This window comes from Ictidomys tridecemlineatus, chromosome 14 (assembly GCF_052094955.1).
Source record: "Ictidomys tridecemlineatus isolate mIctTri1 chromosome 14, mIctTri1.hap1, whole genome shotgun sequence".
Taxonomy (NCBI): domain Eukaryota; kingdom Metazoa; phylum Chordata; class Mammalia; order Rodentia; family Sciuridae; genus Ictidomys; species Ictidomys tridecemlineatus.
Window position 1 is genome coordinate 34,855,062 of NC_135490.1, and position 17,762 is coordinate 34,872,823.

Genomic DNA, 17,762 nt, shown 5'->3' on the forward strand with positions numbered 1-17,762 from the left:
AATAAACACTTGTCATGTGAAACTCCCATCTCCCCCACCCCTCACTGGGTAAAAGTTCAAAAAATTTCCAAAATCTTGGTTCAGAGGAAGAATTCTTAGGCGAGAGTCACCTTTGAACCCTGCAGTCAATAAACCTACTTCCTGAAAATTCCTGGGTGTCCAACCTCCTCTGTCCTTCTTCACTAAGGGTCCCTAAGATGGGATTAATCAAAATTCTAACTTAGTGCTTAGACATAGGCATTGACCGAATTATTAGCTATTATTGTTGTCTTTACCATTCCTTTCGCCGTTGTTTATATAGTTCTTACTAACACTGCTGTGAGTTGCAGGCATATCATGTTTTGTTATTTTAATTTGTTCTATCAAATCAATTATCCTTAACAATCTTTTAATTGGTTTGCCTGTCCCTAGTCCCCCCGTCTCACTCTCTCTCTTTCTCAATCTCTTTTCATTTCAAGCTGCGTTGGTAAGGTTAACATTTTGAAAAAGGACAGTGACTTCATATTATCTATTAATAAATTTCAAACCCAACCCAGAACAGTAAGGTCTTGACCTAATTTTTAAGACATGATCCCCTACTTCCCTTCTCATTCTGTTCTTTAAGGCTATTTGCTGCTCTTTATAACACACATTTTCACCTTCATTTGAGTTTAATCTGCACATCTTAACTGAATACCTACCTGTATGAGACATCGTTCTGGATCTTGAGGGTGTCAAGTTCATACAGACAAGTCCCTGTCCTCCAGGATCAAATGACTGGTGTGGAAATACAGCTATAATTTTGAGTCTTTTGTGAGATGTCTTTCTCATTGGGATCGCTCCTAATTATTCTTAAAATTGCAAACATTCTTAGAAGTTTATATCAAAGTATCCTCCTTAAGTTTCCCTTTTTCATTAACAATAACATAGTTCCTCATCTGTACCACTTCATCTAGTCTTTCTTTATGTTATTTGTGTTTATGGGTCTTCGAGCATAAGCCGATATTTTATTTACTCAAAGCTGACATTAAATGTACAAATGCCTTACACTTTCATGGCCCATTTTTTAAAAGACCGATCCCCCCAAGACTTTAATCTACATAGTTTACTTGGTGTGAACTATATTTACTTAATCTGAACACATGATAATTTCAGAAACCATATTTAAGGCTATGTATTACTTAGCTTGAATGAATAAGGTGATTGTTTATTTTCTTGAAGTTCTTAAGCTGTTTGTTCTATAAGTATTAATATATTAGAAATTATGGAAATAGAAGCAGGAAGAAATAGGAAGACATAAATATAGTATGGGAGCCTGGACACAGACAAGGCATTTCAGAAATAGAAGGGGTAGAAATGTGACTGAGAGGAGGGTTTGTTTTTAGCACATTTGGGCATGCATCCTTAAATATGAGACACATTTCTGGAGAGAACATTGGGTCCTGTGGGTAAAGTATTAGGTTGCCTCATTTTATATTTACTTGAGGCTATTATAGAGAACCAGCAAGAGGGAAAGCAAAGCCTAGTGAATTTGGTTTCAGAGCTGGTAACCATGTTTTTGACAGATTAGGAGCCCAGAACAGATGCCTCCACAGAAGCTGCAGCACCTGGAAGCATGCGCGCCCATCTCTTCACACTGCTTGGCATTGTTTCCATGGTTACCGGATGACTCACTCACTTCAGTCAGCCCTGAAGGGATCTAAATAGCTTCAGCAAAGCAAATCTCATTCTCTCTGGAAAGTGGGCAGATTATTAAGGAATGTCCACAGTTTGCATTAATGATCCTCTTGCTGATGTGGTCACAGCGAAAGCTAGCCAAAGAGGTGGAGAGTCAACGTACTTTGTTAATGATTTACCATTAAAGTAATAATTAAAGTAATGATCACATAGAAGTAGAAGTTAGGAAGACTTTAATAAGTTCTGCAATTGGCTTTTTACTATACGTAGTGACTGACTACTTACGTAGGTCACTTAGAGTGAGCAAATCTCACTTGGTTATCTCAATGCTTTTGATTGTTTTGAAATTCATGAAAAATTAACAATGTTGTTGCCAGATTATCAAATTAAGCATTTTCCCCCTCAGATTGTGTCTACATTTAAAAAGAAAACCCCAAAGCCAGGTGTGGTGGCCTGTAATTTCAGGATTTGGGAGGCTGAGGCAGGAGGATCACAAGTTTGAGACCAGCTTCAGCAACTTAGTGAGACCCTGTCTCAAAATTAAAAAATAGAAAGAGCTTGGTATATGGCTCAGTGATTGAGTACCCCTACCTTCAATCCCTAGTTACAAAAACAAACAAACAAACAAATACAAAACAACCCAAAGAGATCAACTTTTTATTTCAACTTCCTTAAATGAATATGCTTATCTTAGGAAATAAGCCTTATTTATCAAGGTTATTAAATAATTATGTAATAGTAAAATATGATCTCCAAAAATGCCTCAGGATTAGTCTTATTTTATTTTGATAAAATCACATTGCTAGACATTTTAACATACAATAAGATAATTTGTTCAGAAAAAATAATTAAACCCCAGAAAGACGAACCTAAATCATCATTTTGAATTATTGGTTGATGTTTATCTCTGAATCTGCTCTGGACAGGCCTTCCTTCCTTCCTTCCTTCCTTCCTTCCTTCCTTCCTTCCTTCCTTCCTTCCTTCCTTCCTTCCTTCCTTCCTTCCTTCCTTCCTTCCTTCCTTCCTTCCTTCCTTCCTTCCTTCCTTCCTTCCTTCCTTCCTTCCTTCCTTCCTTCCTTCCTTCCTTCCTTCCTTCCTTCCTTCCTTCCTTCCTTCCTTCCTTCCTTCCTTCCTTCGTTAACTAACGTGGGAATGACTGACTTTTTTTTGGAGGGGTGGGTGGTTACTAGGGATTGAACTCAAGGGTATTCAACCACTGAACCACATCCCCAGCCCTTTTTCTTTTTTATCTTGGACAGAGTCTAGCTAATTTGCGTAGGGCCTTGCTGAGTTGCTGAAGCTGGCTATAAACTTGTGATCTTCCTGCCTCAGCCTCGTGAGCTGCTGGGATTACAGGGATATACCACAGTCCCCAGATGGAAAGACTGACCTTTTTTTTTTTTTTAAGAATTTAACCTTTATTTATTTGTTGTTGTGTATTTGTATTTACGTGGTGCTGAGGACTGAACCCAGGGCCTCACTTGTCCTAGGCAGGTGCTCTACCACTGAGCCACAACCCCAGCCCAATGACTGACTTTTAAGATAAACTAATCCTTGCCTAGGGGTCAGATATCGAAAATTACAATATATGTAACCGATTTCTATAGCTAACTTGGTTTTAGTAAATTTATGCAGAATAACTCTATTATAGAGATTACTAGAACGTTTACAATAAAAAACTATTTTTTTTTTATTCCACAAAGTGCTTTTTTTTCTAAAAATGGGGGCCTATCCAGTCAGATGGTGCATAGGATGACAGTTCTCTCTTCTCTTATGGAGACCAATAGGTTTTATGTAATGCCAGTGACTGTGTTTCGTAAAAAAGCTTACGGCATCGTGTGTTGGAGAAAACCTGACCAGGAATCGATGACTTCCAGCTCTGGTTCTAACATCTACCACCTAGACAGATGTTTTCACCTGCCTGTGGATAGAAAAGGGTGTTTGAATTGCCAGAATAACTCTTCACGGATGAGAATTACTCGAGAATATTTTGCTAGAATCCTGTCTTTGTCATTCTATCAAACTCTGGTCATCTTCATGGATCCCGCGCTCTATGAAAAGACTCAATAAAGACTTGTTCACTGTCTCAACCATGGTTACATAGTGATTGGTAAGATTATTCTTGGTGAAACAGTGAAACCACAGGACCCTATTTCTAAATCTGGTTAGCCAAGTGCCTCCCGCATTCGCCTCGTTATTACAAAACGATGCATGGCAGCGCTAATTATTTTAATCAGAGTCGTTCCTAATTCCAAAGTTAATCATGATGATTCCCAAATTAAGAAGACAATAAATTAAGATGAAATGCCATTGACAGGCCTGTGTAATCTCCCAGGTTTCTTAATCAATCAAGTCGTACATTAAATCATGATGTTTGGGTTGGATTTTAGGGCTCTGGAAGACCAGACACAAACCCCAGCCGTGTGTGCTGTCCACTCTGTGAGGAGGACAAGATGATGGCTGTGTCCCTAGCCCAATGTCTCTCCAGCATACAAGCTGCGCCGGCTACTGATCAGGAGCCAGATATGAGCTTCCTGAGGGCAGTGGAAGGGGGAATGGAGTGAGCCTCCAAACTTGCCTTTCCCTGCTGTGAAACAGGCTGATGATACCTATTTGCCACCAGTTGCGCTGAGGATTACATAACATGAGAAGCCTTCGGCACAGAGAATGCCAGATAAGGAAAATTCTAGAGATGGCAACAGCCCCAGGAAGGCCACACCGCTGATCCATAAAACCACTCCTCATTTCCCACTCTATTTTCTTATATGGAAAAGTATCAATTCTACTGAGATTAAACAAGGGAAACTCTTGTCAGGTTAAAGCTATTAAAAGCTTCTGACTCTGTGTAGTTGAAAAAGAAAGGGAATGTGGCTCTGTCAATGACTTCCCACCCATCCCTCTGGCTGCTTAGCACATCCCCACTCACTCAGAGGAAATCCTTGTCAGAGGCTGTAACAGGATTTCCTTCTGAATTTTTTCCATATTTTCATTTTCTGAATAAGTAAAGAGCAGAACTAGATGCCTTGAGCCTTCCCTGCCTGCCTGTCCTTATGTTAAACTTTTTATGTTAAATTTGGGCCAGGCATGTTCACCTGTAATCCCAGAGGCTTCGGATGTTGAGGCAGGAGGATTGTGAGTCCAAAGCTAGCTTCAGCAGTGAGGCCCTAAGCAACTCAGTGAAACCCTGTCTCTAAATAAAATATAAAAAAGGGATGGGGATGTGGCTTGGTGCCTAAGTGCATCCTGGGTTGAATCCTTGGTACAAAAAAATTTATTTGGGAAGAATATGCCTCACCATCAGGGTCAACTGATGACCACAGATCTGTAAGTTCTCAGGATCAGTTAATTCAAGAATATGATCCAGTGTCACATTTGCTTAGACACCTAATTTCCAGACTGTAAAATATGAGGAATAATGTAGATAGTGCTTTATTACTTTTTCTTTTCACTTGGCTTGATGACTCACATTCCAGATGGTTCTGCTCAGTTTTAGAATTATCATGATCTACTTTGTAGAGAGGGGAAAAAAATAATACATTTTGTGTACTGTACAACTTATGTAATTTATTTTTCAGGGAACTGAGAAAAATTTAACACCATGTAGAAGAATTTCTAGCTTCTTTAATATTAGAATAATTTTAGCTTCTATCACCGGTGGCGTAATTTACTTAATTCCCTGTGTTGCTAATAAACATTTACATTTTCAAAGAATGTTTTTAATGATATGGAAAAATATTCCTCAAACAATGAATATTTACAAGCACAAGATGTAAACTGGTACAGACAATGTATTTCTCATTTTGTTTTTCCAAAAGGTCAATGTGATTGGTGTTTTAGAAAAAAAAAAAATGCCCCCAGATGGTCATTTTACCATCTGGAGGGCAGGTTGAAGTTTTATAAAATTTAACTTCTTTATTATAGTCTATATTATTAATTTTTCCCCTTTCATGTCACTCACTGGGTAGACTTTGAACTAAGAGCCTGGAGCCCTCACTGTGTGGATCTCGTCCCACCACTGTCACCCAAAGTCACTAAGGACAAATCAATTTCCTTTTCTTGTCTATGAAGCATGCCCTCTCCCACTCCCAGGGACACTGCCACATTTCGGATCTTAAATATCCTTCAAAGGCCCATAAGCTAAAGACTTGAAACCCAGCCTGTGGTGCTACGGGGAGGCAGTAGGACTTTTAGAAGGTGGGGCCTAATGGAAGGAAGTTATGTCATTGGGGGCGTGTTCTTTGGGCATGGCCTTTAGGGGGATATTGGGATTCCAACCTTGTCTTCCCTCCTGCTGTTTGCTTCTTGGCTGCCATGAGGTGACAGAGTTCCTTCTACCCTGTGCTCACTGCCTGATGTTCTTTCTCCCCATAAGCCCCAAAGCCATAGGGCCAAAAAACCATGGCCTGAAAACTCTGAAACTGTGAGATAAAATAAACCTTTTTTCTTTTATATGTTGATCAACTAATGTATTTTGTCACAGTGGCAGAAACCTAACACAGACATTATCAGGACAACCAAGAAAATTTACTAAGTCCTATGCTTCAGTACTTATGAATTTACAAAATAAAGGCAGTAAAAGAATTTATTGAGCTGTTGTAGAATACGGATGACTGGGCATTTCTGTTGCTGACAAGTGCGGATGGTCAGAGTTCTTGTGTAAACTGCTCTTGGCCTTGGGAGGAAACCCAGGATTGCTACATTTGTAGGCTTGCATTAGGTCATCTCAGAGCAGGAAAATGGGAATATCTCACTTTAGGGCCCTGACCCAAATATCACACACTCAGGCAGATCCAGGCTTCAAATGCAGTCTACCTCTGGAGCTAGGTACCTACACCTGGCCTGTTGGTGGCCAGGTAAGCAGCTATAAGCCATCAAGAAGCCAGACAGAGGCTTTTTCGGGACCTAGTTGTAGATCAATGTTCTGCCATAGTTTATGGTTACTGATAAAATGATACATTGATTTTTAAAAAGTGATGACACATATTTACTGACCATTCCCACAGAGACCATCAAACAGGGCAATTTTCTTCTAAGATGTAGCAAATGAGTAGCATCACTATTTTGTAGATTTTTTTCTCATGGTTAAGCATTCATGCTATTTTAATGGCTTAAAAAGGCTTAAAAAAAAGTTCAACTAGTTAATTTTAATCCTTTCTTTCATCAATGATACACAGAGCTTCCTTGAGCACACAGTTTCACCCTGACAGATTCAAATACAGAGACTCTAATCCTGCCCACCTAAAATAGGAGGAGCTGGAACTTAGAATAGAACATTCCTCCAAATGGAAAAGGGCTCAGATGGTTAATGCAAATGAGGAATTTCAATTGGCTTCAAATGGAGCATAATGCAAAATAACCACCTCGCAAATCACTTTCTTTTATATCTACTTACCAAAATATTTATAAAATGTCTTTGCAGTGTCGTACCTAACTAAGCCTCTTGGTGTTTATTTTCTCAGTAGGATTATCTTTGTTTTTATACAAAGCCTGATGTAATAACCAAGGACTGACTTTTAGAAAGTAGTCTCTCATTCTTTCTCTGTCTCTGTCTCTGTTTTCTCTCAACATATTACCAAATCAGTGTATAGATGGGAGACTAAGATATCACACAGATTATTATTGTAGATTACGGATGGTCAGTTCCACAATCTGATGTCTGTGCCCTGGTATTTGACCTTCTTTCTTGAAAAATGTACATGTAAAACTTTGGCTTATGACCAGGGAAGTCGAACTTTTCCTTTTGAAAATAATATACAGCAGAAAATGGAAGTCTCAATGGAGACTGGTGACCTTCTGAATTGTTTACATGGGAGTAAATAACTCCAGGGCATTCTGTAGCGCTCCAGTCAGAACAATCTAGGGGCACATCAGGCTTTAGGAAAAACTCATTCTTTTAGAAAATAATTTCAATATAGTATGAGAATAGGAAGATCATTGAAGTGTGAAGAATACCAAAAAAGATTGACCTATTTCAAGGAGAGCCATAGTGCTTAGGAGAAAAGTAAGTTGCAAGCTTATATACATATTCATATAGATACTCTCTAGGGGTTCATGCATTCTCAAGGAGACTAAAGGGACTGGGGTGATAGCTAGGGGTGATTAGTCCTCTGTGTGCTGGCCTCATTCAGAAATAGCTTGGACCAGTTGGGCCAGTCCTGCTAGGGAGGTCACTCCCTTCTTTGGCCTCTGCAAAGCTGGTCAGTTCCACGGATGTGGAAGAGAGTGAGTGTTGAATTTGGGCACTGAAGTTATTCTTTGAGGTTGCAATAGATACTTTGGAGCTATTTCCTGCTAGGAGATGACCCAGATCTTTAATTGTGGCTATTGTGGGGTGAGTTGTGTCCCCAAAAAAGATAGGTTGAAGTCCTAGCCTCCAGTGACTGCAAAAATGACCTTATTTGGACACAAGATCTTTGCAGAGGAAATTAAAACTGAGATGATACTCTAGTGGGGTGGGTCCTGAATCCAAGGATCAATATCCTCAGAGAGAGAGAGAGAGAGAGAGAGAGAGAGAGAGAGAGAGAGAGAGAAGAGACGAGACAGACACACAGAAAGAATATCATGTGGTGATGGAATAGTCCTGAAGATGTCATCATACAAGGAATGTCAAGAATCAAGAATTGCTGGTAACCCTCAGAAGCTCCAAAAAGCCAAGGTCAGATTCTCCCTCAGAGGCTTCAGAGGCAATGTGGACCTGCAAACACCTTCATTTCAGACTTCCAGACTTCTTTTGTTTCAAGTCTCCAGTTTGCTTTATGTTGTTACAGTGGTGCTAGGAAACTAATAAAGTGGCTAAGGTATGTTCTGTAGCCTCTCTTCCTTTTGTAATCCAAGGATGGAACTGACTTGACCTGAAGGGGTAAGAGAATGAAGTAAATTTGCTTTGGGAGTGGGCAGGTAGATATGGGTAGATTCCTCCATGGTGAGTTAGAGGAGCAATACACACTGGTGTCAAATCCAGGTAATTCGAGGCCAGAGTGATTTCAGAAAAGAAAACCAAGAAGCCCAGGAGTCAGTAGGAAAGTTACCCAGCAACCCAGCTAGCCCAAGGCTGCAGACAGTGGTCTTTGGAGGGAGGGAGGGAGTGAGGAACTTTTTTCCTTTCTACCTCTGGAGTCCTGAGTAGGGCAGGTGGAGAGCCAGAGAAAATCAACAGAGGTGGCATGGAGGTCTCCAAATGTGTGTGCATGGCTACAAGCATGTTTTCTATCTGTCTGACCCCAGAGAGGTATCAAAGAGCAAGAGGTATCCTCTCTCAGATTGTATGGGAATGGCTGTTCCTGGGAGACAATAGGAAGGAAGGAGCTTTAGGACAAGGGTAGGGCTCAATTCTTGGGTTCCTCACAGTGTTTCTAAGACCCACACAAGCTGAGTGTGGTAGTGCATGCCTGTAATCCCAGCGACTTGGAAGTCTGAGGCAGGAGAATCACAAGTTCAAAGCCAGCACCACACACCAAACACACACACACACACACACACACATCTGTGCTTTTCCTCACTGCCTCCCTTCCTCTGATGCTCCCATTGATTTTTAAATCACTCAGCTTAAATCAAATGTATCTATGCAGAATCTCAAGACAGAAGTTTTGCTGAGAATAACATAGGCATGAAGGTCAAGGACAGGATGTGCTCATTTTCTTGTGTTCATACTCTTTGGTGCCCACTGTCTTGTTTTCTTAACATCACTGAGAGATCTTTTTACCAAAGGTCACACATTAAGTATCTTCCTGCCTCATCAGTCCCAAGCCCAGGCAGTGGATTTTCCCCATGAGGACAGCGTACCTTCTGAAGAAATGCACCCAGATCAGAATGGTATATGAGTCTGTCCTAGTCTGGCTCTAGAAGAGAAATGTTACAATAAATAGGTGGGCGGGATCTGCTCCATAATCACAAACCCCACCAAAATTAGCAGCAAGAACAAACTAAAAAACTTAACTTTATCATGATATATTTTTTTTCTTTACTTCCCAGAAAAAAAGCCATAAAAAGGAAATAATGCAAACTTATTAATTTTAGTTTGTTACATACCACAATTAGTTACCATTTGGTAATTAAGTGAAAAAAGGTTAACTAGGGATGTTTTACCCATGGTTATGGGAGGTGGGAGTAAAGCAAACAGTGTGCTTGGCAGCCTCAGATATGTTCAGCTGATTTATTTTCTCTTTCCTTGGTCCTTAATACAAAATTCTTTTAAGAAAGCTTCGTAGGCAACCAGTGATCAGTATTTTAACAGAATGGAAAAATGTCATGTAACGAGGACCCTGTGTTAATAACATACTTCACACTGGCCATTCCCAACTCCTCTTCACTCTTCCAGCCTGTGTGGAGTGAGACTGGAGAGGAGAGGGACGTGAGGCTAAGAGGGAGACAACTCATCTCCTGCATCTTCAAGTCAGCTTTCCAAAGCACTCTCCTCCTTTCTGCACCAGCACTTGGTGCCGCCATAACTTCCTTCCACCTCAAGTTAATTCATTGTGTGTGGAAGCTCCCCCCTTTGTCAAAAATAATCTTCCTAGATTTTTCTTTTCTCTCTGCCACTCATCTTTCTGTTGCCCAGACTCTTCACTCACTGAAGATCACTTTTTGGGGACTGGTCTCTGCAACTTACAGGGGTGCACCTTTTCTGACCACTTAAGGATTTAATATGTGCTAACGGAAGTTGAGCACACTCTCTCAGGTAAATTATGTTTTAAATGGGTTTTGGGACTTTCTAATTGGGAATGGCCCCTATGGTGGAAACTTGAGAGCAGGAAGGAAACCAGGGTCATGGGATGTGGGGCAGCTACTTGGGGGCCAGAGGGAACTTGTGAGGGATCCTCATCTCTCTTCATGAGCCTATTTCAAAAAATATCTCTGATTTTATAGCAAAAAGCAATGCATGTTTCTGCAGATAAATCAATCCTCTGGTAGCAATAAAAATTCCATTTTGGCATTCTATCAGACTTGCTTCAAATGAATTACTGTAAACTATTTTTTTCCCTTCTGGAAAGAATAAAATTTACAGATATCTGCAGATTTGGGAAGAAAGCTTTTTTTCCCTAAAGGGAACTATTCTGACCACAAGGAGAAAAGGGCAAAGTACACACACACACACACACACACACACACACACACACATGTCCATGTAACTCTCCCTCCAAATCTCTTCCAGTCTTTATTCCATTGAACTTACCTGTTTACATATAGTATCAGAAGGTAATTTCACTAAACATTCATCTGCTTCTATGTTAAACTTTTGTTGAATTGCCATCTCTGGACTATATCATTGAAATTTTCGACCATCTACAGTGGTGTGTGTGTGTGTGTATGTGTGTGTGTGTGTGTGTGTGTGTGTGTGTGTGTGTGTGTGTAATTTTGTCCCTTTTGCCTAAAATAGATCAAAATAAGTATTTTCCTTACAGATAAGTACAATCCTCTACCTTTCTGAACATGCACCTTGATTTAGTTCATTTTGCAGTTGCAATGGACAAATACCATGGAAAATGATTAGAATCTGACATTCGAATATAATCCTAATGTTGCAGAGTTCCCAGCAACACAATTATAATATTCACTGCAGCCAATGCTTACTGTGATTATAGTGTGCTAAGCTCTTTCCCAAGCTCTCATATTAAACTAGGTTATTCTTCCAATAACACACAAGGTAGGGCCTACTATTTCCTACATTTGCAGATGGGAAACAGAGCCATGACCACTGCCAAGTTGCTCAAGTCTCAGCAGTGGGGTGGGCCTCCCACATAGGCAACATGGTGCCCAAGTCTGTGCTCAGACACTATCTGCTACTGCTGCTGTAAGTGACCCACTATAATAGTCATAGTAATTTTTTCCATTATGCTTTTTGAGAGCTTGGATACTAAGCCAATGAAGAAGTAATCTCAATATACTTTGTGGTTTTGTCCTACTCAAAAAGGGCTCCCCTTCATGAAGATGTTATAGTGTAAGCCTGGACTTGTATTAACCTCCACACCACCACCCAAAGAATTCATAGCACCTAAGGCAATCATAGGTTAAAACACATAGTAAATCAATATTCTCATTTAAAAGTCTTTCCTGCCACTATTCAGGTAACCTAGAGGTTAATGAGCAGAGACGTTTTGTCCCAAGGGAAAGTAGAAAAAGAAGGTGGTTTAAAAATCTTGAAGCCAATGCCATTTAACCACAGCATTATCTTTTGCTTTTATACCTATAATGGTATAGAAATGAGGTTTCAAAAGAGAGCCAAAGCTTGCTTATCTATAGGCATGTGGTATAGACGGTGGATCACATCCTTCCTCTATCATTTTCCAGAGTTTTGGGGTCTTCTTTCGCTCAGGGTACTCTAACACATCCAATGACCCCAGCACTCTCCAGGACCATGTTTAAGGTATATTCATTTGTGTTTGCCACTTACTTGCCCCAAAGCCCCTGAAGAGTCTCACCTTCAGCAATGACTTGGAAAATTAGGAACTGATAGTCCTTATCAAAGTACATTGAAATGTTCCCTAACAAGAAGAGCTGGTTCATTTACCTAACAATCCCATACTTACTTGCAAAATTTATTTTTTTGCCCCATCACTAACATTTTTATTCCAAGTTAACATGTCAAATAAAACATAATGAAAATGTCTGAGTTCTGGGTTGTTTTTAGCAGTATCTATTAATCTGAGCTTCTAACCTTCTTTACTAAAGAATAGGAACCAATGTAAAGAACTGAGTATGCTCCCAATTCTCCCTTTCCTACAATTATTTAAGTGCCTTAAAAACACAGTTTCTTTCACTGTCTTTTAAGGTGCCATAGAAGGAGAGATTGATTTTCCAATAATTGTTTAATTTTACTTGGAATTTTCATTGCTTTCAAGTTTCGGGTTTGGGACTTAAAGAGGCTTGGTATAGAAGAGCCATCGTTGGCCCAATCCTGACTGTCAGCTGATGTCTGTCCCAGGGCTGCTGGGGAGAGGAAGATGGTGGAGGTCCAGAAGGAATATCAAGAGCTGGGAACCACCCTATTGCTCAACTAGTGTCAAGAATTTGTCTGCTCTTTTCATTTAACCTTGGTCTTCCCTAGGTTGGCCGCACTGTTTTAGGAGCAATATGGGATAATGTGGGAGCAATTGAAAAGAAATTAAAAAAAAAATTGGGAGTGGGGGGGAGAATTCTGTCATTAAAAAAAAAAAAAAAGCAACTTTAAAACATTGTCTTGCCAAAGTCTAAATGGTCCTTAAGATGGCTGAGAGTTCAAAGGTTCTGATACTGAAACCTGGGTGGGAAACCTGTGTGAGCAGCTTAGTACACATCCTGGCGTCACCAGACAAATGTCGGAGGGCAGCTGTGAGGAGCTGAAAGGACTTCCCCCCTGATAAAGCAAAATCTCCACAAAATTAGGTTCTGTTTACTATCTTGCTGCTACCTAGACCTCCTGTTGAGCTCTGAGGCAAAATGGAAAACCATTTTAATAGTCCAGCAAAACTTCCTTCCCATAAACAGATCTTTCCGCACTCAAGAGTCCAGAAACACACTTTGTTTATTGCAAATAAGAGGCAACAATGGTTTACTGGTTCAGAGCAAGTCCACTAGTCCCTCAGCGATTTCTATGAAACAACTTCATGAAGCCTAACACTGCAAGATGAAAAGACAGTGCGAGAAGGAAGTTGCAGAATTAAGAAGGGGAAAGAACTGCATCTCATGAGTTCTGGCTTGTCTTCTCTAACATCTGCCTACACTTGTCATGACAATGAGGCAGGCTGTTGGTGCAGCCTGTAGCACACACAAATACTTTGCTGGCCTAGATGAACACATCATCCACATTTAAAGCAATTTTTTTTTTGTGTGTAAATGATGGTGCTGTTAACCTCCAAGGGTTATTCAAATATTTTCTGAGAAATTGGCTGCTTTGAGTTCTTTCTTAGAATGTCACGTGTTTCGTTTTTGAGCAGCACAGAGTTGACAGGCTAGACATGGCAGAGTTTAGTTAATTAACTAATTCCTGTCAGGAGAAGCAAAGTGATGGGATTCAGAGAGCGGGTCCCAGACAAGGGATTTTCCTTCATCCATAGCAGAAAAAGAACATGTTGTGTGGCTTTGTAACTGGGCAAGTTTAGAAATATTTTTAAGCTTTCTGCTTTGCCAAGTGTTTCATAAAAAACTATTTTCTTTCTATTTCATGCCAAAAAATGTCACCCCCTAAATATTGTTTTTCCCATAACTGGCCACATGTCCAAGATTTTCTTCTTTTCTAAGAATAAATAATTTTTCTTGGTTATAAAAATGCCACTTGTTCTATCAGATTAAACATATCTTTATATAGAAAAAGCATCTGAAACATTCTACCAGTGAGCCTAAGGAAAGCGTCTTGCTCAAAATAATTTTGTTCAGTTAATTTTGATGAAATGAAACATTTTGAATTCTGTTTGTGACTCTCGATGGAAAGTTCAGGCTTATTTTGTAACCCTCTCAATTCTACTTTCTCTCTCTGTCCTTATTCTATTTCATTTTACTAGAAAGCATTAAATAAGAATTAATTTCTGACTTTGACCAAAATAATACCTTGGAAATGATATCAGTGCAAGGGAAATCACTGGGTTCCATTCTCAATTTGCACAGTTAGCTGGAGTTGGAAGGGTTCAGCTGTCAAGGTTTCAAGAACTCTAGCATTAAAAAAAAAGTGTGAACTTGCAAATTAGCTGTCAAGTTTAATAGAAAGCGAAGAATGCAGCCAAGAGCTGACTTATTTCCATTCTTAGTATGCTATTGATCTTGCTTCAAGGTAAAGCACAGAACACTGAAAAATAGCAATTTGTATGAGTTAGTTTGGCATTTTCTTTTTTTACCATATAAAAAAGATCATTATATTCACAAAGTCAAAAAGCTGAACAAGGAATCTTAAAAGTGGGAAATCAAGTGCAAAACAAAAACTTGCTTGAAAAAGCAAAAACAGTTATAAACCTAAAATGTGATACATATTCATAGAGAAATAAACTGAGTGGCATTAGCTCTTGTAAAACCCCTAAGGACCTGCTATAATATATCATAGACTTAAAACCTAATACTGGGCAACTTAAAATATGCTCATTTGCAATTGACTTTTAATGCAATTGACATTTAACTAATTATTACAAGTAAACCTACTATAATAAAAAGTATTCTGAGTTGGTTTATAATATTATTGCTAGTTAGGTTAATTTTAAAAACCAGTCTGTTAGTGTGTGAAAGGTTTTTTTTTTTTTTTTTTTCTGTGTGTGTGTGTGTGTGTGTGTATTTTCAAGGATTAAGGGAGGGATTTTCTGGTCCTTTGTAAATGGTTCCTTCTAAACATCCTGGTTTATAGATCTTTATCACACTTTCTAAAAATGCAGGCTTATTTTATTTGGAGAATGCATTAAAGATAAGGACATAGAAACATTTCAGAGAGACCACATGACAATCTGATTCTGAACTATCACAATGTTGCTTCAAATAAATCAAGATCTTCCCAAGATTAACAATATGCTGAGAAACTAGAGGATATAGCAAATTATTTTGCTTGACTTCAATCCACTTTCATCCTGCCACAAATGGTACCAAATAAACTTTCCAGCCCTCTCCTGTCTTACTATTGCATAACCCTTTCCCCACTCAAGCATGGAGAATTATGTATGTACATGTTGAAAATATCAAGCATCTCAAAACACTTACATTTTGTTGAACTTGGTCTCCCATGGTAAAATGACAAAACCCAATGTGGTGAGTTTGCTTCCTAGGAACAGCAAATCAGCATCGTGATGCATCCAAGTCAGAAATAATACCCTTCATTTGCTGCTCTTGGTTTAGTATCAGTGCTATAAAAAATAGATGATGGAAAACTGGAGCTCTTGACAGAAATACAAGTCCACGGTGTGTGGCTTGTTCAGGAACAGTAGAGAGAAGTGGCAGTCTTATCTATACATCAAACTTGGGCTTCGTCTGCGCTGACAAGTGGCAGCACATGCAGAGTATACACACGCTGTCAAGGCATTCATCACTGTGGGCTCGAAGCAATGCCTGATTCATTTTACATAAATGACAGGGAGCTAAACATACGCACTCCTGCTCGAATTCAACTAGCATGGAAATTTGAGCCTATGGAATATCACTATGGAGTAGGCAAACCAAGTTATTTATGGCACTTGGGTTTTCCTTTTTGCTTTTGCAAGAAAGGTAATTTCCAACACAAGAATGTTTTGTGGCTTTGGCACGGAGAAAGCTGGAAGTCAGTGAAATACAGGCTTGAAGGTCACCCGGTCTGTCCTGCCGCATGGAGGGGTATTGGGAGGCCAATATGCAAAACAGGCAGCTGGGACCAGCACCAACTGTGTGTACTGATCCTTTGGCACTGACTCCAGGCCAAGGAGCATATAGAGAAAGTCTAACTAAAGATTGCAAATGAGGACCTGTGGTCTTTAACTTGCCTGAGTAATGAATGGCTATGAATGTAAGAATGAGAAAGATGATACAAGGTCGTTAAAGAGAAACATCATTTGAATCTTTTAATGTTACGTAAGAAAAAGCAAGAAGCACCAAGAAGGAAAAAGGCACACTCAATACCAGGAAGATATGCCAGAAAAATACCATTTGATCCTCAATCCTATCACCATGTTAAGGCAGATGACAGGCCTAAGACTCAGCATTCCCCCATCTAGCAGTCTATATTCCTGCTTTTATGGTTGTTTGGATGTTGCATGAAATAAACTGAAGATCTACATCCTTGTTTTCATTATCTGCTTTATTTCTGGTCCATTAAGTTGGACAGACCCAGCCACAAATCATACACTGGCTTGTTTACAAGGGCAAAATTGAAGCTTGGCTTTCCAGGTAATTATTAAGATGTGCATCACTGGCCACCCCACCCTGACCTCCACTCCATCCTCGTCTGTGTTCTCTTTGTCTTGTCTCCTGCATTTCAGACTCATTCACATTTCTTACAGCCTCTACTCCTGGGCCTGGGGTCCTTTCCCACTCACCGACTTGTCTTTCTTTGAAATTCATTTTTTAGCTTCTGTGTTATCTCTGATACTCTTTGTCACACTGGTTTATTTTCCCTGATAATTTTTGCTGAAGACAATACTCTCTAGTTTCTGGAAAAGGCTTGACTGGAAGAATTTGGATGTGGAGTTTAAATGACCCCAAGAACCTTATGTTTCAAGTCTATCAGCTGGCACTTTAGGGCTACTCAGTTCCTAAAGCAAGCAATAAATAAAACCAAAACCCAAATAAATAAATAGATAGATACATAAAGCAAAAACAACTGACCTAAGTAAAGGTAATACATAGACACACCTGTAGCATGACTGTGAGGTTAGACTGGTTGGCTCTGAATCTTGCTTCTCCCATGAATTGATTGCTTAAGTTTGTATATCACAAAATAGAAATAACAATAATACCTGTTTTATAGGTTGCTTTATTGCTCTTTCAGTAAATTATTATTATTATTACTTTTTTTGGTACCAAGGATTGAACTCAGAGGCACTTGACCATTGAGCCCATCCTCAGCCCTGTTTTGTATTTTATTTAGAAACAAGGTCTCACTGAGTTGATTCACCCCTTGCTTTTGCTGAGGCTGGCTGTGAACCCAAGATCCTCCTGTTTCAGCCTCCTGAGCCACTGGGATGACAGCCATGCACCACCACACCCAGCCTCTTTCAGTAAATTTTTATTGAGCACCTAAAATTCCCAGTCAAATGGATACAGAAGTACCCGGAGTAGACAAGCGTTGTACACTGGTAGGGTTTACATTCCAGTACAGTTTACTTCAGGTATCAAGTAAAATGATCCATCTAACCTGCACCACAGTGCCTTGGACATAGGAAGCACTCAGAAGCTCCTAACTAATCACAGGCAACAATCATAAATATATATTTACTACAGTGAAAATGATAGAACATCTAAAGAAGTACGAGTAGAGGAATTAGTTGTTAAAATTGTGCATGAATCTGACGCGAAGCACATTCTGAGTGGGGCTAAAGTCTGGGCCTGTGCTATCTGATGTGGCATTACAAATGCCTGGAAATGTGTATTTATAGTTTGGACCTATTTGACCACTATATGACACTGAACATCTGCACAGCTTCCAGAATGTGTCGACACTCTCCTTAACTCTAGAGCGCCTCTGGACA

At 39.6% G+C, this 17,762-nt stretch overlaps 1 protein-coding gene across 36 annotated transcripts in view; it reads right to left on the bottom strand.

Moving 5' to 3' along the window:
• Sorbs2 (sorbin and SH3 domain containing 2) overlaps positions 1–17,762 on the bottom strand; it is a 326,988-nt gene that overhangs the window by 129,903 nt on the left and 179,323 nt on the right. Inside the window, exon 3 of one of the 36 annotated variants that reach the window (XM_078031048.1) lies at positions 9,439–9,494. The exons of the other annotated variants lie outside the window; for them this stretch is intronic. The gene's annotated coding sequence lies outside the window, so the exon portion shown is untranslated. The remainder of the gene's footprint in view (positions 1–9,438; positions 9,495–17,762) is intronic. 36 annotated transcript variants of the gene reach the window in all.